Consider the following 22,129-nt stretch of genomic DNA (forward strand, 5'->3'; position numbering starts at 1 on the left):
TTGTCTTAGAATGTTGGTCAAGATCGGCACTACCCATGAGTGGTTGTAAAGAGATGCCAGAATCTGAGGGCAGGAGCCAAGCAGATCTACTAGCTGGAGTAGATAGGCTGGAGTAGTGGCAGATACTTCCTGTTAGGGAAGCTGCATTGTTCACCACGGGAAGGGGTAGCTGCAGAGAATGTGCAGTTCCCAATACAGATGGAGTTTGAGTATTTTCTGTACAGAACAAGAGGGTGATGAAAAAAAATTAGTGAGACTGATAACCTCCCACAACGTTTTTTTTTTTTCCTTCTGGGTCACACCCAGTGATACACAGGGGTAACTGCTGGTTCATGCACTTAGGAATTACTCCTGGCAGTGCTCAGGGGACCATATGGGATTCTGTGAATGGAATGCGGGTTGGCCGCACGAAAGGCAAAAGCCCTACCTCCTGGGCTATCACTCTAGCCACCACCAACAACGTTTGAGAGGAGCAACATTCACTTAAAGTTTCAGGTATAGAGAAGATCATAATACCAACAGTCAAGTAAGTTACCAAAAGTCCAAACAACTTTGGGTGGTTGAAAGGCTGGAACATTTTGCACTTTGTGTATTTGGCACCATGCTCCCAAAGTGAACACAGAGCTATAGAAGACTCTGGTGATGTTGGTACATGGATTTGTTGCTTAGAGCTAGTTTCTCCTCGTCCTAGCTCTGTCTGTAGCTTGCTCTCCTGTTTACCTTTACATTATTGCCTAGAATGGAAGCATTTTACACCTAGGAAGTCCTAAGAGAATGACTAACATTTTATTGGAGAAGGAAGAAACCCGAGGCCCAGAATTGGCATAGAGACTTGTTCAAGCTTTCCCGTTTATTTTTTAATTTTTTATTGGGATTGGGGTGGAGTGGATTTGGACCAATATCTGGCAGTGATCTTGGGCTATTACTGGCTCTGTACTGTAAATTTACCCCATGCAGTGCTTAGGAAATTGGATGCAGTGACAGAGATCCAACTGGATTAGCTGCCGATAAGGCAAATGCCTTATCCCCTTCTGTACTATCTCACTGTCCCTTATGTATTACCAGGTTACAGAACCTAAGCATGTGGACTTTCTTTCCAGGACTCTGGATAGATAACTACAATGTCAGAAACTAGGAGGAAGATACTTTCCTTCATATAAGCATGTGGGGTTTTTACAACTATTAGCGGTGTAATCTTCACATTTGTCTTTTTCTTGTGCGATTCCTACGGCTCACATGTAACTCAGTCTCCTTGATGAATTAAAGGTTCATAACTGTACCTTGGTTTCTGATCCCCCCTCAAAAATGAGTACTTTAATTTTTCTCAAGATGTGGTTTTTGAAGGATGAGTGTTGTTTAAATTCTGACTCTCAAGTTGCCTTCCTGCAAAGGACTTACTTACAAATCTAATTAAGAATAATATGCACACAGGAATAAAATTTGTCTTTTTCACGTGGTTTACATGATATTTGAGAAGAATAGAGACCAAGAAAAAAATCATGAAAAATATGTATCACAGAATTGAAAAATAAGTATGTACATTTTAATGAATTCTGGGCTACGTGGCAAGCAGCATAATACAGTAATTGATTGAGAGCAGCCTCAAGACTAAGCCCTGACCAACAGTGAATGTCGTCCCCAAACACAACAAAGGAAACAGTACAATAATTCTATTAAGAAATTGTGTCATGTATATGATATGAAGATAAAATTCTATTTTAGCAAAAACTACTAGCCAAAAAAGGCAATAGAAGATGATTTTTGAGTGTATAGCTTACCAGTCCATAAAACAGAAGATTTAAGAGTAACTGACATAACAAGCAGAAAATATAATAAATGTGATTGCATTTCTTAGCCAGTGTATTTTTTTTTGGTTCTTTTATTTTTTTTTAAATTTTTTAAAATTTATTTATTGAATCACTGTGGAAAAGGTTACAAAGCTTTCAGGTTTAGGTCTCAGTCATGCAAATATCAAACACATTTCCCTTTACCAATACTTATTTTTTACCATGAAGAACCCCAATAAAACCCCACCCCCCACCCCTCCCAGTCCCTGTGAGGCAGATGGATTCTAGTTAACACTCTATCTGCTTTGATTAGATTCACTGTTTCAATAAGAGATTCACCACTATTATTTAGAGTTTACCCCCCCCCCCAATTCAGACATGCTGAAAAAGTATTGTGAAGTGATTTGCTTTCTACAGCTGGGTTCAAGAATTAAATGTTGGTTTTGGATTTCTGCTATTTTACCTATTGACCCTGGAAGTATTTCTACTGAAAGTCAGATAGTTAAGAAAATGGTTTCTGTGTTCTGGAGTTGTGCCCGTGCTGGAGAGCCGCTCGTGGGGGGCAACTGGTGGCCTCGGTAGGGCGTGAAGGGTGGACCGAAATGCCCCCCTTCCCATGAGGTTTTAGTCGCCCCCACACCCCCGGCTCATACTTGTTGTCCACAAGGCTCCCATGCGGCCGCCATCTTTCTTTCCAGAGAAGAGAGGGCGAATGGGGCAACACCCTTTCCCTTCCAGACAGACATGATGGCCTGGATTAACTCATAGTCCTTTCACTTTTCTGCTCCAAGCTGCTGGTTTCTGCATTAAGTCCTTGTGCTTCTGGGGCTGTGGCTGTGCTGGAGAGCCGCTCGTGGGGGGCAACTGGTGACCTCGGTAGGGCATGAAGGATGAACCGGAACATCCCCCTTCCCATGAGGTTTTAGTCGCCCCCACACCCTCGGCTCATACCTGCTGTCCACAAGGCTCCCATGTGGCCGCCATCTTTCTTTCCAGAGGGAGGAGGGCGGAAGGGAGCAACACCCTTTCCCCTCCGGCAGACTTGATGGCCTGGATTAACGCATAGTCCGTTCACTTTTCTGCTCCAAGCTGCTGGGTTCTGCATTAAGTCCTTGTGCTTCTGGGGCTGTGGCCGTGCTGGAGAGCCGCTCATGGGGGGCAACTGGTGGCCTCGGTAGGGCGTGAAGGACGGACCGGAACGCCCCACTTCCCATGAGGTTTTAGTCGCCCCCACACCCCCAGCTCATACCTGCTGTCCACAAGGCTCCCATGCGGCCGCCATCTTTCTTTCCAGAGAAGAGAGGGCAAATGGGACAACACCCTTTCCCCTCTGGGCAGACATGATGGCCTGGATTAACGCATAGCCTGTTCACTTTTCTGCTCCAAGCTGCTGGGTTCTGCATTAAGTCCTTGTGCTTCTGGGGCTGTGGCCGTGCTGGAGAGCCACTCGTGCGGGGCAACTGGTGACCTCGGTAGGGCGTGAAGGACGGACCAGAACGCTCCCCTTCCCATGAGGTTTTAGTCGCCCCCACAGCCCCGGCTCATACCTGCTGTCCACAAGGCTCCCATGCGGCCGCCATCCTTCTTTCCAGAGAAGAGAGGGTGAATGGGGCAACACCCTTTCCCCTCCGGGCAGACATGATGGCCTGGATTAACGCATAGTCCGTTCACTTTTCTGCTCCAAGCTGCTGGGTTCTGCATTAAGTCCTTGTGCTTCTGGGGCTGTGGCCGTGCTGGAGAGCCGCTCGTGCGGGGCAACTGGTGACCTCGGTAGGGCGTGAAGGACGGACCAGAACGCTCCCCTTCCCATGAGGTTTTAGTCACCCCCACAGCCCCGGCTCATACCTGCTGTCCACAAGGCTCCCATGCGGCCGCCATCCTTCTTTCCAGAGAAGAGAGGGTGAATGGGGCAACACCCTTTCCCCTCCGGGCAGACATGATGGCCTGGATTAACGCATAGTCCGTTCACTTTTCTGCTCCAAGCTGCTGGGTTCTGCATTAAGTCCTTGTGTTTCTGGGGCTGTGGCCGTGCTCCAAACTTAACACTGATTTTCAGGGAGAAAGGTTGGGTGGTTTACTTCCCATTGATCACTTTGTATATAGAGAGATGTCGCGCGGCTGCATAAGCGGCCGCGCGGTTTTGAGAAAAAGTCCTAGTTCCCGCATACTCCAGCTGTGCTTGTAGAGGCTTCTGGTCACCGGGGTTCCATCTGGGGGAGGCGGGATGTAGTACGTACCCCATCTGGGACTTCCCGATGATCTCGGCTCTTTTTGGAACCTTTTTTTTTTTTTCCTTCGGGGTCTGTGGATCCCGCCCTCCATGTTGTCCTTCTCTTCGGCTGAATGCTGTAAATATGGCGCTGGGGGGCGGGCTGTGGGCGTGACTTCCAGAATCTGAGGTTACCTGGGAGTTGTAGTCCAGGCAGATTTGAGAAGAAGTCCCAGTTCCCGCATACTCGAGCTGTGCTTGTAGAGGCTTCTGGTCACCGGGGTTCCATCTGGGGGAGGCGGGATGCGGTACCTACCCCATCTGGGACTTCCCGGTGATCTCGGTTCTTTTTGGAACCTGTTTTTTTTTTTTTTCCTCCGGGATCTGTGGTTCCCGCCCTCCATGTGGTCCTTCTTTTGGGCTGTATGTTGTAAAGATGGCGCTGGGGGGCGGGCTGTGGGCCTGACTTCCGGAATCAGAGGTTACCTGGGAGCTGTAGTTCCGGCAGATTTGAGAAAAAGTCCCAGTTCCCGCTCACTTGAGCTGTGCTTGTAGAGGCTTCTGGTCACCGGGGTTCCATCTGGGGGAGGCGGGATGCGGTACCTACCCCATCTGGGACTTCCCGGTGATCTTGGCTCTTTTTGGAACCTGTTTTTTTTTTCCCCTCTGGGATCTGTGGTTCCCGCCCTCCATGTGGTCCTTCTCTTCGCCAGTGTATGTTTTAATGGAGTATAAAGCAGAAATAAATATAATAATTAAAAGGAAATGACATTATTATTCTCCTTCATACCTCTGAATATTAGCCATCAAACGACAGGTATTACATAAAACACACCATTTCAGTAAGTCACACAAGAAGCAGAAAAGACCCTTTAAAATATGGTCACAAAATTTCAGATTTTTTTTAAAACCTAGTTGACAAGTATCTTTATCAACCAGGAAAATGTCATTCCCAAAGTTTCAGAAACAATCACCAAAATCTGAGTTAAATATTTTTAATGTAGGAAAACTCAGACTCCACAACACTGAAATCAGTATGTACTTAGATTTCTGAGACTTGACTTTTTTATTTCTTCTTAGGATCTAAAAGCAGATGTTGACTGCTATCAAAATGCTGTCATGTTAGGAAGAAACTACATTTTTTCTTTCTTGGTCACATCTGGCACTACACAGTGCCAGATGTGCCTCTATGAATATTTGCAGGTTTGATAGTTTCTTTGAATGCCATTATCTATTCTACACCATGATGTTGTTATCATCTAAAATTACTTGAATGGGACTAGATCTTTATGTGTGTGAATGATTTGATTTTTTGTGTGTGGTATCCACACCTGATGGTGCTCAGAGCTTCCTCTTGGTTTTGTATTCAGGAATCACCCCTGGCAGGGCTCAGGGGATATGTGAAGTGCCAGGAAGCCAAGGAGGCCTACTGTGTTGAAGACAAGCACCCGACCCTCTGTACTCTGTGTACAACCACTATCAATATTTCTTTAAGCCAATTTATGAGAACTCCAGGTCTCTGTGCATTTATACCGTTTGGAACCCTCTCCAATGGGATAGATACATACAACAGAATATCAGACAGAGGAAGTAACGACATACTGTAGCAGAGATGAACTTTGAAAGTATCGGGGTTTAAAAATGGCTGCCAAAAAGATCACATATCTTAAGATCCATATATGAGAAGGGTTTAGAGAAAGAAAATTCATGTAGACAAAAGAGGAGTGTTGCCAGGAACCAGAGGAGAGAGAGAATGTAGGGGTAAGTGGTTAGTGAAGAGGCTGTTTTTGGAAATGATGGAACTGTTATGGATAAAATAAGGGTCACTTGTACTGTCACTGTCTTTCCATTGTTCATTGATTTACTCGAGCAGGCCCTGTCAACGTCTCCATAGTGACAATTATTATTGTGTTTGGCATATGGAATACTTCATGGGTAATGTGCAAGGCTTGGCCGTGCGGGGGAGATACTCTCGGTAGCTTGCCAGGCTCTCTGGGAGGGGTGGAGGAATGGAACTCGGGTTGCCCGTATGTCCGCTTGCAAGGCAAATGCCCTTCCAGCTGTGCTATAGCTCCAGCCCATGGATAAAATAATGGTAATAGTTGCAAAACTAGCAAGTAAAGCAAATGACACTGAAATTTGTCTTAAATGATTAATCTCATAAAAAAATTGCTTAAGCAGGTATGTATTTTAAAAGGGTACAAGTTATCTCTCCTTTACTCTTGCCTAGAAGCACCTAGGAAAATTGGAAATAACTGTTGGACTGTGTTAGATTTTTTCTTCTTTGCAAACTCTAAATTATGTAAATGCAGTAGACCTTACCTTTTTCACATTAGCAGTAGAAGGTCTTCAGACTCTCCCCTCTGGCTCTCTAATCCTTGTGCTGGCCAAGGTGTTCTTACTCTTTTCCCCTTAGGAAATACTTACAACTCTTCACTTCAAAGTCTCTCCGACTGCCCCCTAAAAGAAAAACCAATCACCACTCTCAATATTTGCAGCTTGATTTTTGTTTCTTTTTTCTTTGCATGTTTAACACTTGGTGGTTGTTTTTTGGTCACACCGCGTGATGCTGGGAGAACCAGGCTGCCCATGTTCCATCTGTAGCTCCAGAACGAAATTCAGCTCTTTGAGCTCTCTCTGACCTTGTATGTGACCTGTTATTTTTCACCTATTTTATTTTCCTTCTTTGGTGATTGGAATATAGTTTTTCATTAAAAAATATTTTAATGTAATCCATCATCTATCCCATCATGCCCATCTGGTGTCCCGGTCCCAGTCCTTCCCCGTTTCCTACCCTGTCATTAATCACCCCATATTTCTCCTAGCACCATCTCTTCCCACTACCGCCTTCCCAGCCTCAGGAAGAGCCGGTCCCAAACACTCTGGGAGTGGAGACCTACTGCGCATATCCCAGTCAGGATTATCCAATGGCCCAGCCACCAACGCCATTGACACCTTTGTTTTTTGTGTGAGCTTCCGTTAACATCGATGTTTGGAGCAGGCTGCAGGCACCAGGCACCGCGGAAAAACCCCGAGAGGACCCTGAAGCTAATATATTTTGACCTCCCAAGTCAGTAATGTCAGGATGCTATAGTCTGAAATACACATTGGCCACCTTGGGGAGTTTGCAAATCCAAAGAACTTAATCAGATACACCTCATTTTTGAACTGCACTGGCCTAGTGCACCAGTAATACTGGCTCTGAGTATTTTGGGAAGATGAATTGAAATTGTGCATGTAGGGTGGCTGAACCACTGGCCTGAGTACATGGCGATTGATCTTTACATGTTCCAAGAGCTGATTTTCGGGCTTCCTTCTATAACTGTTCTCTTTGCTTGGTCCCTATTTACAGTCACCCCTGACTAACTCTGAGGGCCGTTGACTGTTCATCTGTAGGTTCTTTCCCTAGTATATGTCTTAGCATTCCACAACCTGATTACTTATTGGAGATATGTCTATAATATCTTTATTTAAAAACGGAGACCATGAAACATAAAGACAGCTTCTATGAAAATATTTTTACTTCTCAACAGATTATCTTTTTATACTAATCCTCCTTCTTCAACTTATTCCATTTTTTTAATATTAAACCAAACCCTCTAACTGTGCTGTTTCTTCCATTCGTTTTTGGAGGAGACTGGCGATGGAAAAATACTTGCCTGTACTCATGGCTTCCTCCTGGCTCTGTGCTCAAGGATAACATCTAGTGAAACTCCTGGGACCACATAGGATTCCAGGGATGAATATTGGGTCAGCCTCCTGCAATGCCCTATCAAGTATACTATTTCTGTGCCCCCCCCAACTCTTCATCATAACTATAAAATTTCTCCTCTTATGGGCTTTACAACTCTGAGCCAAGTTTCTCTTTCACAGATTCTTGTCTGTTTCCCCTTTTATCCCCCCTCTAATTTCTAATCAAACAATGGAAAGCCTCTCGAAATTCAGAAGTTTTTTTTAACTAATCTATTAACTTATATGCTACTATTTATTTTTGGAAAAATGTATCTGAATAAATGAAATGTGTATGGCATTACAAGTGTTTGTGTAAGGCAACCCTCTGGTACCTAAAGTGGCACCAACCATTCCAGCTACTTATAGCCATATAATCAAGAGATGTCAGTATCTTTTTCTCTCTTGATAAAAACCTGCACATTCCTCAAAGAGGTGCATTTGGCAGCATTGTCACTCTCCTGTTGACCCTTCCTCTTCATAACCTCATGCTCTGGTTTCTGCACTTTTGTGATGGGCTTTGACATGACTGACTCGGGAACATTGGCCTTTCTTCGTGGAATTAGTTGGGAATGGAAGTCTTGGAGTAGAAACTGACTCTGCTGTTTGGGTGGAGCCTGGCGCTCGATCCCAGAGACTGGAAGAGGGTCCCACTGGAGAGAAGTGCTAGCTGATGTCTTGGAGGGAGCAGGTCTAGAAGTTGCAGACTGAGAAATAGGCCGGCTAGTAAAGATCAGAAAAGCTCGTAGAGATGGGTTGGTCGAAATGGGCTGAACTGCGCTGGCAGGGTGTGACAAGTTGCAGCCCCTGTCCAGAATGAACTGGTGGCAGTTGGCTGAGCTTAATTGGTCGAGCCAGGCCTGGTAGGGTAAGGTGCAGCATGACGATGTGAAGCCACAGACTGTGATTTCGAGGAACACGTGGAGCTTGCGGCTTCTCCATGATAAGAAAAGGCAAAGGGACCAATTTGACCTTCCCAGGAGGTGGCAGCTCAGAGTGGGATGGAGAAAAGCATTCTGTATCACTGCTGCTTGTTTTCTGAGCTTTGACCTGAGTTTTCTCAAGACCTTTTGCATCCCTTATAGCACCTGCCAATGGTTTCACAGCTGAGGAGGGCTGGAAATCTTTGGACTTCTTTGAACTACCCAGGACCCGGGAGGAAGAGGATCCAGGCTCTGGATCCCTCTTCTTCCCCAGTGCATCAAACTCTTGCACAGACTCCAGCATGTGCATGCCTAGGCAGCTCCAGGGCCTTTTAATGGCCTCTTGGCAAAGCTCAGGTTGACTTAACTTGCGTTTCATCCTGGCAGTGGTGGGCTTCTCTTCTCCCTTCACCTTGTTCCCTGTCTGCTTATTGTCATCAGCTTTCTTGGATTGTTCTTTAACCTTTTTTTTCTTCTCCTGCCCATGGCTCTTGGTCTTGCTGATCCTGCTAGATGCGTCTTTCTGAGGTTTGCTGTTGGGTTTGGCCATGATCACAGGACACCTATCACTGGCTGCAGCATTACAAACAATCCCTGCTCCACCTACCAAGCGTTCTGAGGCTTTGGAATGAATTTTGGACTTGGGTTCTCCCTCCAGAGGCTCAGAGGCCTGGTTTTTGTTTTTCCGTGTTGGGTGGGAGTTCCCCTTTGTGCCACCTGAGTTTTCTTTACCCTGATTGAGAGTGATGGTAACCGTGGTATTCATTCCCTGTGATCTATGCATTGAAATAAGTCTTCTAAGCAATCAAAGAGCTGGGGAAGTTGTTTATCTTCCACCCATGTCATGATGTCCTCTCCAGAAAGGAGAGGTCCTGGACTGCCCTGATTATAGTAAACCACCTGGCTTCCTTCCTGGTAGTGAAGAGACAGGCAATAACTCTGATTTGGAACCTGAGATGGTGTCCTTTCAACAAACAGAGAAACCATTTGGTTGGTATCTAAGGTTTTCTTATAGCGAGCTGCCATAGACAAGGAAGAGAAAGTGGTGTTTTGGTCAAGGATAGTCACAGTAAAGTCTCCCGTGTAAGTATTCTTTTCAGTACTTCCTGCAATATCCCACTCCAAAATGCTTGTGTTAGAAGCAGACCAAGTGGATAGCTGGCTCTGGCCAGATACACCAGGCAGCATTGTTGTGCCAGAATGTTGGTCAAGATCGGCACTACCCATGAGTGTTTGTAAAGAGATGCCAGAATCTGAGGGCAGGATCCAAACATATCTACCAGCTGGAGTAGTTGCAGACACTTCCTGTTAGGGAAGCTGCACTGTTCAGTATGGGATGGGGAAGCTGCAGAGAATGTGCAGTTCCCAATGCAGATGTAGTTTGAATATTTTCTGTAAGAAACAAGATCACAATCACAATCACAAATCATCCTGTTATTCGTCGATTGCCTCGAGCAGGCCCCAGTAACGTCTCTTTCATCCTAGCCCTGAGATTATATTCAAGGCGCTTTAGGAGAATGAGACCCATCATTGTTACTGGTATTTGGCATATTGGGTACACCACAGGGAGTTTGCCAAACTCTGCCGTGTGGGCAGGCTACATTCGGTAGCCTTCCAGTTTGTCCAAATAAAATAAAAATAAAAATAAGCCCATTGTTGGAGCAATAGCACAGCGGGTAGGGCGTTTGCCTTTCAGGCGTCCGACCCGGGGTTCGATTCCCAGTATCCCATGTGGTCCCCCAAGCACTGCCAAGACTAATTCCTGAGTGCAGAGCCAGGAGTAACCCCTGTGTATCACTGGGTGTGACCCAAAAAGCAAAAAAAAAAAAAAAAGGCCCATTGCTTATTCCACATTGAGCTGAGTTCTGTTATTTTACCTAGAAAGAAATTTAACTAGTGCATTTGGAAACATGGTTACTCTGATCATAAACTAACGGATGTGTGAAAGCCTGGAAAGAGAAGTAAAAATGGTGATGAAAAAAATCTGTGAGACTGATAACATCCGACAACGTTTTTATTTTTTCTATTTGGGTCACACCCAGCGATGCATAGGGGTAACTGCTTGTTCATTCACTCAGGTATTACTCCTGGCAGTGCTCAGGGGACCATATGGGATGCTGGGAATGGAACCAGGGTTCGTCGGGTGTAAGGCAAATGCCCTACCTGCTGTGCTATCACTCCAGCCCCCTCCAACAATGTTTGAGAGGGGCAAAATTCACTTAAAATTTCAGGTATAGAGAAGAATCTAATACCAACCGTCAAGTAAGTTACCAAAAGTCCAAACAACTTTGGGTGGTTGAAAGGCTGGAACATTTTGCCACTTTGTGTATTTGGCACCACGCTCCCAAAGTGAACACAGAGCTATAGAAGACTCTGGTGATATTGGTACATGGATTTGTTGCTAAGAGCTAGTTTCTCCTCATCCAAGCTCTACCTGTAGCTTGCTCTCCTGTTGAACTTTACATTATTTCCTAGAATGGAAGCATTTTACAACTAGGAAGTCCTAAGAGAATAACTAACATTTTTATTGGAGAAGAAAGAAACCTGAAGCCCAGAATTGGTATAGAGACTTGTTCAAGCTTTCCAGTTTTTTTTTAATTGGGATTGGGGTGGAGTGGGTTTGGACCAATATCTGGCAGTGATCTTGGGCTATTCCTGGCTCTGTACTCTGAAGTAACCCCTTGTAGTGCTCTGGAGACTTGATGCAGTGACAGAATTCCAACTGGATTAGATGCGTATAAGGCAAAAGCCTTATCCCCTCCTGCACTATCTCGCTGTCCCTTATGTATTACCAGGTTATGGAGCCTAAGCATATGGACTTTCTTGCTAGGACTCTGCCTTTATCACTACAATGTCAGAAACTATGATGAAGATACTTTCCATTAATATAGGCATGTGGGGTCGGTAATCTATTAGCAGTGTAATCTTCAGGTTTGTCTTTTTCTTGTGCGGTTCCTATCTATTACCTACAGTTCACATATAACTCAATCTACTTGATGAATTAAAGGTTCACAACTGTTCCCTGGTTTCTGATCCCCCCTCAAAAATGAGTACTTTAGTTTTTCTCAAGATGTGCCTTTGGAAGGAAGAGTGTTGTTTAAATTCTGACTCTCAGGTTGCTTTCCTGCAAAGGAGTTACTTGCAAATTTAATTAAGAATGATGTGCACACAGAAATAAAATTTGTCTGTTTCGCATGACTTACATGTTAGAAGAATAGAGACCAAGAAAAATTATGAAAAATATGTATCACAGAACTGAAAAAGAAGTATATAGATATTAATGAAATCTGGGCTATGTGGCAAGCAGCATGGTACAGTAATTGACTGAGAGCAGGGCCAAGAGTTAGCCCTGACCAACAGTGAATGTCGTCTCCAAACACAACAAAGAAAACAGTACAATAACTCTATTAAGAAATTGTGTCATGTATACGATATGAAGATGAAATTCTATTTTAGCAAAAACTACTAGCCAAAAAAGGCAATAGAAGGTGATATTTGAGTGTATAGCTTACTAGTACTTAAAACAGAAGATTTAACAATAACTTACATAACAAGCAGAAAATATAATAAATGTTCGCATTTCGTAGCGAGTATATGTTTTAAAGGAGTATAAAGGAGAAATAAATAAAATAATTACAAGAAAATTACATTATTATTCTTATTCATACCTCTGAATATTAGCCATCAAACAAAAGGTATTAAATAGAGCATACCAGTTCAGTAATTCTCACAAGAATCAGAAAAGACCATTTAAAAATGGTCACAAAATTTCAGATTTATTTTTAAAACCTAGATGACAATCATCTTTATCAACCAGGAAAATCTCATTCCCAAAGTTTCAGAAACAAATCCAATTGAAATATTTTTAATGTAGTAAAACTCAGACTCCACACACCTGAAATCAATGTGTACTTAGACATCTGAGACTTGACTTTTCTATTTCTTTCTAGGATCTAAAAGCAGATCTCAACTGCTATCAAAATGCTGTCATGTTAGAAAGAAACTTCTTTATTTTCTTTCTTGGTCACATCTGGCACTAAACAGGAGTTCCTCCTGGCTCATGTACTCAGGAATTACTACTGTTGGTGTTCAGGGAACCACACGGGATACCGAGAATCGAACCCCGGTCAGCCACGTGCAAGGCAAATAACATGTCCCCGTGCAAGCCAAATGCCCTACCTATCGCTCCAGCCCAGAAAGAAACTCTTTGTGAAGATGACACGTTGCCTTAACCTGGACCATACTTAACCACACAGAAGAATCAATTCTCCTGAATCAACTTAGTAGATATCACTGCTATATTTTAGCAGGCAGACCATACATGTACCTTACAAACTAAAATATAATAAAAACATTGAAGATGATGTATCTTTCATCCCCTAGGTAACCACTCTTAGTTATTTATAGGAACTATCATTTCTAAACTGTGTTTACACTCAAAGCCGTCAAGTGCCAACTGTGTTCTAGAGACAATAAGAAAAGAAACCACAACCATGGTTTTCGGATAGGCTGTTTTTCCTCTAGTAGGGTTAGATACTTTACTAGAGACATAGTAAGTTTTCTAGTCCTAGAATTGATGAAAGTCAACTGCTTTGACTTACTCTCAGCATAGTTAACTATATTCTTTCTGTTTTGATTTGAACTATTTGGTTCTCTCCAACATTCCATCTCAAACTGTATCTACTTCCTTGATAATTTCCCTCCATAATCTTTCTTTCCTATTTCATTCTCCCTCTTATCATCTTCTACTTCTTGACTTCTGTTCGTCAAAGCTTGTTGAAAATAACCCTAAACTTCCTTACCGTTGAGGACTTGCCCCCTACCATTCAGCACTCCACACCTTCCCCATAATCCAGTTTTTCTTATCATCGAGTTTAGAAAGAAAACTCAAAAGATACATGATAATGACTTTTGAATAGCACTATGTTTAAAATACTAAATTATAAATACAAGTGGAGAGACCGCTACAGATTAAACATCCTGGTATATATTAGGTTATCTGCCAAAACTGCATTTTCTGTTTCTGTCAAAATATTGTCTCTGATTTACTTTATTTCATGGATATCATGTCAAAATACTACAAAAAGCAAAAGAAAACACAGAGAGTGAAAGCTCATATATAAGCATATACATGAGGTCGTAAATATGTATCAAATATAATTTAATAAATAAAAAAAGCCTTTGTATTTGAGAGAAAGGAAGGTAGTGTCTAAAATCACGCAGCAAATGTATACATCAAGCTAAAATAAGGCTTAACATATTCTAGTTGATTTCTTTCCTCTATTTTTACAAGCTGCTTTTCCTTAAGTACTAAGTTTAGGGATAAGAAATCTCATAAGGAGCTTTAAAAAATATTATTCCTTACCTGACATGATCAGAAAAGAGGAAATATCAAGGAAATGTAAATGAGAAGAGGAGACGATGTGAGAGTATGTATGAACACTGAAGCAGGTGTCCACTAGTGTCCAGTACCGATGACTGATCACTGATGATTGGTCTTTGGTCACTGGTCACTCTAGATGATCCAGTTATTTAGAAACAACTGCACGGGAGCCCCAAGATTCTACCAGGTGCTGGTAGGTTTGGTGGGAGAATGATGTCATAAAGCAGGCAGTTGAAATGTAGGGGCTAGCCAATAGGGACGTCAGATTCCCAAGAAGAAGACCTGATTGGATAGACTGAGATGTAGACTTAAGCAGGCTAGAGAGATGGAATCTTTACAAGACAGTTATAACAGTTTCATTTTCCTTAGACTCTTAGGTTAGGGAAATACTCCTATATACTGATGAGCTTACATATGTCATTAAAAAATCAATAGGTACTAGGTAATAATTTGTATTGCCTCGTTAACCAATAACATTAAGATACTGTTAGTGTATTTTATGTAATGTTTAATAATATTAAGTGAGATGTTAATGATTTATGATATACATTATTACTTACTTTAGGGGTAGGAAATGATGGATTATTATGAGAAATCTTCCCCTAACAAAAAATCCTAAGTTTAGGGTATTCTATCAAACATGCACCCAGAAAAGAATAGTAGGCAAGGATAGAATAGATGACACAGTATCTGCCAGCTGTAAACTTGTGTCAAGCAAACATAGACTAATACTTTCTAGGGTCTTTTAGATTTAGGGGACAATATAGCCAAAGCTAGAATAAACAACTTTAACAATCTTTATTTATTTTGATTTTGGGTCCTAAACTAGTCATGCTCAGGGCTTTCTCCTGGCTCCACACTCAGGAATCACTCCTGGAGGAGCTGAGTAGACTGGGTGCAAGAGAGGTACCCTGCCCACTGAATTTTCTGTCCTGCGCAAACAACTTTAAATTTTACTCATGCCTACTGATGCTCTGTGAACTACACTTGCCTATGCTCTCCAGGTCCGTTCGACATGTTTATATGCTTCGAACTGTCCTTGATGTCACTGTCAACTCCAACATTGGCTCATCTGTTGGGATCTGCTGGGTTTGGGTGAGAAATATAGCATTTTACTGACCTGCCATGAGACTACTGATAGCTGCACAAGTGACCCTAAAGCTAGGTCAATCTGTGTGTTTGTCTACTTATGTGTTTGTCTCATTCTCTGTGAGTGACCGCTGCTGAATGGAGGTTCAAAGTGATAACTGAATTTGGCAGATGAGAAACAATTTACACATATTATAACCAATTATGGTAATCAACAAATTATACCATCTATTAGAAAATCCCAAGTAGTGTGGGATATTTGGGAACCTATAAAATGTATCAGGAAGAACACAAGAAATACTTTAAGTCAGTTGTAATTGAACATAGTGTCGTCATCTGGATCAAAGTGATAATCCAGTGGGAAACGCACTTGCCTTGCACATGGTCGATCTGGATTCAATCCCTGCAATCCCAATTCGTATGTTCCCTTGAACCCTTGAGAATTGTCTTCATACATGGCAAGCACCCTACACACTGTACCATCAATCCAGCCCAGGAAGTGTGTATTTGTGCATTTGTGTGTTATGTATGTGTGTTTTTGTGTGTGTGTAGAGAGAGAGGATTTGGGGTAGCGCCAGTGATACTCAAGTACTCCTGACTCTGTACTCAGGAGTGACTACTGGTGGTGCTCATTGGACCATATGTTGTGCTGGAGATAGAACCAGGTCAGTCACATGGAATATTAATATATTAAGCCCTACATTATTTCTCAGTGCTGGAGCAGAGATATATTTTAGAAATGAAAAGAAGATGAGCCAGTAGGAGTCAGTGGAAAGACAGAATCAGCAAATTTGCTGGGGAAGGATTACCCAAGTGGCGAGGGACTGATTTCATACTACAACTGCAGAGATGAGCAGAGACAGAGACAGATCCTCAAAGAGTAACCAATTGACTAGATAAATTTTTTTCAATAGAAAATATTTGCTGATCCCTAATTAGCTAAAGGAAGAAATAAAGGAAGACTGAGAAGAAGAAAGAAAGAGAGACAGAAAGAGAGAAAGAAAGAAAGAAAGAAAGAAAGAAAGAAAGAAGGAAAGAAAGAAAGAAAGAAAAAGTAAGGCATATGTAAGGAAGTAAATATGGATAGAAGGAAAGAATGATGGAAAGTAGAAAGGAAGAAGGGTATAAAGAAAGGAAGGAAAAAAGAAAGAAATGAAGGAAAAAAGGAAGGAAGGAAGGAAGGAAGGAAGGAAGGAAGGAAGGAAGGAAGAAGTTTTCGGCTGCTGGGGCTGGCTCCATTGGGCCACCCCATCACCCTCTGCGATGCCCTGAATAAAACAGGCTGGCATGGGGTCTAGGGCCATGTCTATGGTGTACTATTGTGTGCTCTCTTCTGAGAGATTCATTGTTGAGTCTCTGGATCACAGCCATTGATGAGATTATATGGCGCAAGAGGTTTTTTTTTTTTGGCTGTGACTGCCAAGCTGCTGAAAACAGGGAGAGTTGGGGAGAGATCACCCATTCTCTGATTTCATTGAGCCTGGAGTTTTCAGTAAGAAGTCCCACATACCTGAGTTTTTCTGCAGATAACTCATAGATGAGGCTAGTCCACAATTGCCGATAGTGGACATGAATGTGGCTTTCAAGTTATGGAGGGTTTTGTCTTCTGGGGCTAGCTATATTGGGGCGGGGAAGAGATGGGATTCTAAATAGTTTTTGAATCATTTTTTATTTATTTTCTTATCTTCTTTTTTTGAGAGTTATCTTGATTGAATCTATATATTTTTTAAATTTTATTTTACTGTATCACCATGAGATACAATTACAAGCTTTCATGTTTGAGTTACAAACATACAAAGTTCAAACACCCATCCCTCCACCAGGCCACATTCCCCACCACCAATCTCCCAAGTATACTGCCCCTTTCTGGCCCTCCTCCTGCCTTCATGGCAGACAATTTCCCACATACTGTCTCTCTGATCTGATATCTTTGATGATAGATCATTTCTAACAAAATATTATCAACTAATGCCTATCAATATGCTTAAAACTCTGGCTTGTAAACAGTGGGTACTTTATAAGGTCTTACTCTCTGCGGGGGCACCCCAAATTTCTCAGACATGACTCCTGCCTCAATACTCAGTAATTATGCCTGGCATTGCTTGTTGAAAAATATGGGAAGCCTTAGATTGAACCTGAATAGTTCCCTGACAAAGCAAAATACCTATCTGCTTTACTATTGCTCTGGCTGAGGTATTACTATATTAAAATTTAGTAAATATATTTATTCAGCCTGGCAGAGCTGATTTTGATTCTTCCGCCCTCTCAGAGAGCCCAGCAAGCTACCGAGAGTATCTCGCCCGCACAGCAAACACGGCAAGCTACCATGCCATATTCAATATGCCAAACACAGTAACAACAAGTCTCACAAGGGAGACGTTACTGGGCCCGGTTGAGCAATTCGATGAACAATGGGAGGACAGTGCTACAATGCTACGTGCAAGATGAAATTCCTAGTGGTTTATAGACTGAAGTGTGAGAACTGGGAATAGCAGAATATTCCACTATTCAATACTCAATATTATAAATCCGCACTGTTTCAAACATGATCTTAAGTGGTCTTGCTCTATACACTTTGATTTTTTGACAGCCAACTGTTTTGTTATGAACACAGTCCTAAGCCTCTGGTTTAGTGATGGACTCACATGATCCTTCTCTCCACATGGCACCTTTGGGACTTTCAGCATTCAGTTTTCATCATGAGCCTTATGAATCATGTTGAATTTTATTAGTGAACACCTGATAGTTGAATACAGAAACATCTGAGATATTCTTGATTTTGTTTTCCTCTTCATAGTTTTCCACACAGAATTGTTGCTTTGGTCTCTTAAAAAGATTTTTTTAATTTAGTTTTATTTTTATACAGTTGTTCACAATATTTGAGTGCATTTAATATTCAAACACCAATACACCAACATTACAACTTCTCACCACCATATTTCAAATGTTTGCATCCCACACCTAAAATCCTTCCCTAATGCAGAGCCAGAATAATTACTTTTGTGCTGCTTGTTATGAATAATTCTCTAAACATGATCCAAAAATTGTTTCTTAGAGGAAAGTATGTCAAGTTGGTTGAATTTCACCCAGGAGCCATTAAGCATAGTAACATGTTGTTAAGGTTTAGCTTTGTGTGCATATCTGTCTGACTGTGTGTCTGTCCATCTATCTATCTATATAAATATATTTTCCTTAAAATTGGTTTCATTCTATTCTAATTTTTTTAATGAATCACCATGAGGTGCAGTTATGGATTTGCAAACTTTCGTGATTACATTTTGGTCATAAAATGATCGAGTACGCATCTCTCTACCAGTGCCCATTCTCCACCACCAATGTTTCCAGTATCCCTCCTGCCACCCCCACACAATCTCTCCCACCTGCCTCTGTGGCAAATACATTCTCTTTTACTCTCTCTCTCTCCTTTTGGGTATTATGGTTTGCAATGCATCTAGTAAGTGGCCATCATGGTTGCTCTATAGTCTACTTCAGCAGGAATCTAACATCCCGAGGGAGCCCTCCAAGAATCATTTAAATAGTGCTCCCTTCTCGGCGGGGCGCCGGCCTCGGGCACGGCGGCTGCAGTGGTTTTGGTGGCTGCGGAGCTGACAAGAAACTCCTAAATTTCCTCTGGGAGTGAACTAGAATTTCTTAAGAACATAATGGACGGAGAAGAGGAAATCTAGGGTGGCTGTGAAGGCCCTGACGCTTTGTATGTGAAATTAATATCCTCTTGAAAGAATCCATATTAGGGCATCAAATTTTTGTGTACTTCAGCTAACTTGCAACATTGCTTTCTGTAAAACTGCTTGGCTGCTTTGCACCTGGGGGAGAGGGGACTTGCAAAGTGAACAGGGCATAACTTCTTTCTACAAGATTCAGGTGTATTTACTGTCCCTGAAATGTATTGTCTCAGTAAAGCACCCTGCAGATTTGGGTAAAGGCTAACTCAGGATGCTGGTGGTTGGGGGAAATTGCCCTTTCCTGGAATGTATTGTCTCACTAAAGCACCCTGCAGACTTGGGTAACACAAAACGAGGATGGTCAAGGGAGATTACCTAAGGCTTAATGATTCCAGCTATAACCTTGCTTGTGCTGACAATCGATGTACGTAAATGCTGATCTTTGAATCTATAGGCTAAGGAGTGAGGTACTTTTAAATGGATTGGTTAAGAAAGTATATGTTGTTACAAATCTATTGGCTATGAAATGCGCGGGCTTTGCTGTAACGGCCAGTGAAGGCCTACATAAGATCCCCTTTGAAGAAGTTCGGGGCTCTCAGCCACTGCCCATTTTTGGGGTATGCTGCGGAGCCCCAGCATGCTGGTCTAAATAAACCCCGTTTTTACTCCTGCAGGAATTGTGTCTATCTGGTCTCTCCGCGCCTCCCAGAGCCAGGGAACTCCCGATCCCAACACTCTGATGGCCATGAGTTTATTGTAAAAAGAGAACATGCGTTAACATCAGGAACAATAAAAGCCATGTTGAGTGGCCCAGGTCAGTTTTGAAAATGAAACCAATGAAGTCAATTGTAGAGAGATCCCTTCACATGTGCTATCCAAAGTGTGCATGTGTTTCACCTACAATGTTCATTACACTAACAGCTCCACTGAGATTCCTGAATTCCCAATTACACCTGAAATTGCACTGGAATGGCTGATGGCTTCGAATTTCCTAGTTTTTTATTAAAAATCATTTTAATGTAACCCACCAACTTCGAATTCCCTAGTTTTTCATTAAAAATCATTTTAATGTAACCCACCAATTTTCCCATCATGCCCATCTTGTGTCCCGGTCCCAGTCCTTCCCCATTTCCTTCCCTGTCATTCATCACCCCATATCTCTCCTAGGACTATCTCTTCCTACCACCGCCTTCCCGGCCTCAGGAAGAGCCGGTCTCAACCGCTCTGGGAGTGATGACCTAGTGCGCATGTCCTAGTCTTTATTCTCCCACGGCCCAGCCTCCAACGTCAGTTATAGCGTTGGTTTTTGTGTGAGCTTCCGTTAACATCTATGTTTGGAGCAGGCTGCAGGCACCAGGCCCCGCGGAAAACTCCCAGAGGCCCCTGAAGGTAATATATTTGGAGCTCCCAAGTCAGTAATGTCAGGATGCTGTAGCCTGAAAGAGACATTGGCCACCTTGGGGAGTTTGCAAATCAAAAGATCTTAGTCATAGAGACCTCATTGTTGAACCGCACTGGCTAAGTGCCCCGATAATACTGACTCTGAGTATTGTTGGGAAGAAGAAGTGAAATGGTGCATCTAGAGAGGCTGGACCACTGGCCTGAGTACATGGCAATTGATCTTTACAAGTCCCAAGAGCTGGTATTCGGGCTTCTTGCCACAACTGTTCTCTTTTTTGGTCCCTATTTACAGTCACCACTGAATAACTCTGAGGGACCTTGACTGTTCCTCTGTAGGTTCTTTCCCCAGTATATGTCGTAGCATCCCACAGTCTGAACATTTATGAATAGACCACCCACAACTTTTGGAGATATGACTCACATCTCTTTATTTAACAAGGATGGGCATGAAACATAAAGACAGCCTCTGTGAAACTATTTTTACTTTTAATCAGGTTATCTTATATTAATCCTCCTTCTTCAGCGTTTTCCATTTTTTTTAATAATATACGTAACCCCCTCACTCTGCCATTTCTCCCATTCTTTTTTGGTGGAGACTGGTGATGGAGGCATACTTGCCTGTGCTCAGGGCTTACTCCTGGCTATGTGTTCAAGGACAACATCTAGTGAAACTCGTGGGACCACATAGGATTCCAGGAATGAATCTTGTGTCAGCCTCCTGCAAATGCCCTAGCAGGTAAACGATTTGTCTGTTCCCCCCCCCCCCAACTCTTCATCAGGACCATAAAATTTCTCTTCTTAGGGCTTTACAACCTAGAGACAAGTTTCTCTTTTTAGATTTTTGTCTGTTTCGCCTTTTATCCCCCCCCTCTAACTTCTATTTCTTTCTCATGAATCCTTCGACCCTGACCCCCTCCAAATAACCACCACAGTGGAAAGCCTCTCAACATTCAGAACTTTTATTACTAATCTATTAAATTATAAGCATCTATTTATTTTTTAAAAAATATATCAGAATGAATGAAATGTGTATGGCATTTCAAGTGTTTGTCTTAAGTAACCAGCTGGTACTTAAAGTGGCACCAACCATTCCATCTACTTATAGCCATAGAATTAAGAGATGTCCACATCTTTTTCTCTCTCGATAAAAAACCTGCACTTTCCCCAAAGAGGGGCATTTGGCAGCATTCTCACGCTCCTGCTGTGCCTTCCTCTTCATAGCCTCATGCTCTGGTCTCTACTATTTTGTGATGGTCTTTGATATGACTGGCTCTGGAACAATGGGCTTTCTCCATGGAATTGGTTGGAAATGGAAGTCTTGGAGTTGAAACTGACTCTGCCCTTTGGGTGGAGCCTGGCACTCAGTCCCAGAGACAGGAAGAGGGCCCCGCTGGAGAGAAGTGCTAGCTGTTGTCTTGGAGGGAGCAGGTCTAGAAAATGCAGGCTGAGAAATAGGCCGGTTAATAGAGATCAGCAAAGCTGGTCGAGATGGGTTGGTCAAAATGGGCTGAGCTGGTCTGTCAGGATGTGACAAAGATGCAGTGGCTGGCCGGGATAATTGGTGGCAGTTGGCTGAACTGAGTTGGTTGAGCCAGGTCTAGCAGGGTAAGGTGCAGCAGGACGATGTGAAGCCAGAGACTGTGGTTTCCGAGGAACCCGGCGAGCTTGTGGCTTCTCCACGGTAAGAAAAGGCAAAAGTACCAATTTAACCTTCCCAGGAGATGGCAGCTCAGACTGGATGGAGACGAGCATTCAAGGCACTGCTTCTTGGATACTGAGCTTTGACCTGAGTTTTCTCAAGACCTTTTCCATCCTTTATAGCACCTGCCAATGGTTTCACAGCTGAGGAAGACTGGACGTCTTTGGGCTTCTTTGAACTTCCTAGGACGTGGGAGGAAGAGGATACAGGCTTTGGATCCCTCTTC

The 22,129-nt window shown here is 42.8% G+C and overlaps 1 pseudogene; it reads left to right on the forward strand.

Moving 5' to 3' along the window:
* Positions 1-18,782: 18,782 nt before the first annotated feature.
* Positions 18,783-19,809, forward strand: LOC130021310 (elongin-C-like; annotated as a pseudogene).
* The last annotated feature ends 2,320 nt before the right edge of the window (positions 19,810-22,129 follow it).

The sequence above is a fragment of the Sorex fumeus genome, unplaced genomic scaffold, assembly GCF_029834395.1.
Source record: "Sorex fumeus unplaced genomic scaffold, SorFum_2.1 ptg000015l, whole genome shotgun sequence".
Classification (NCBI taxonomy): Eukaryota; Metazoa; Chordata; class Mammalia; order Eulipotyphla; family Soricidae; genus Sorex; species Sorex fumeus.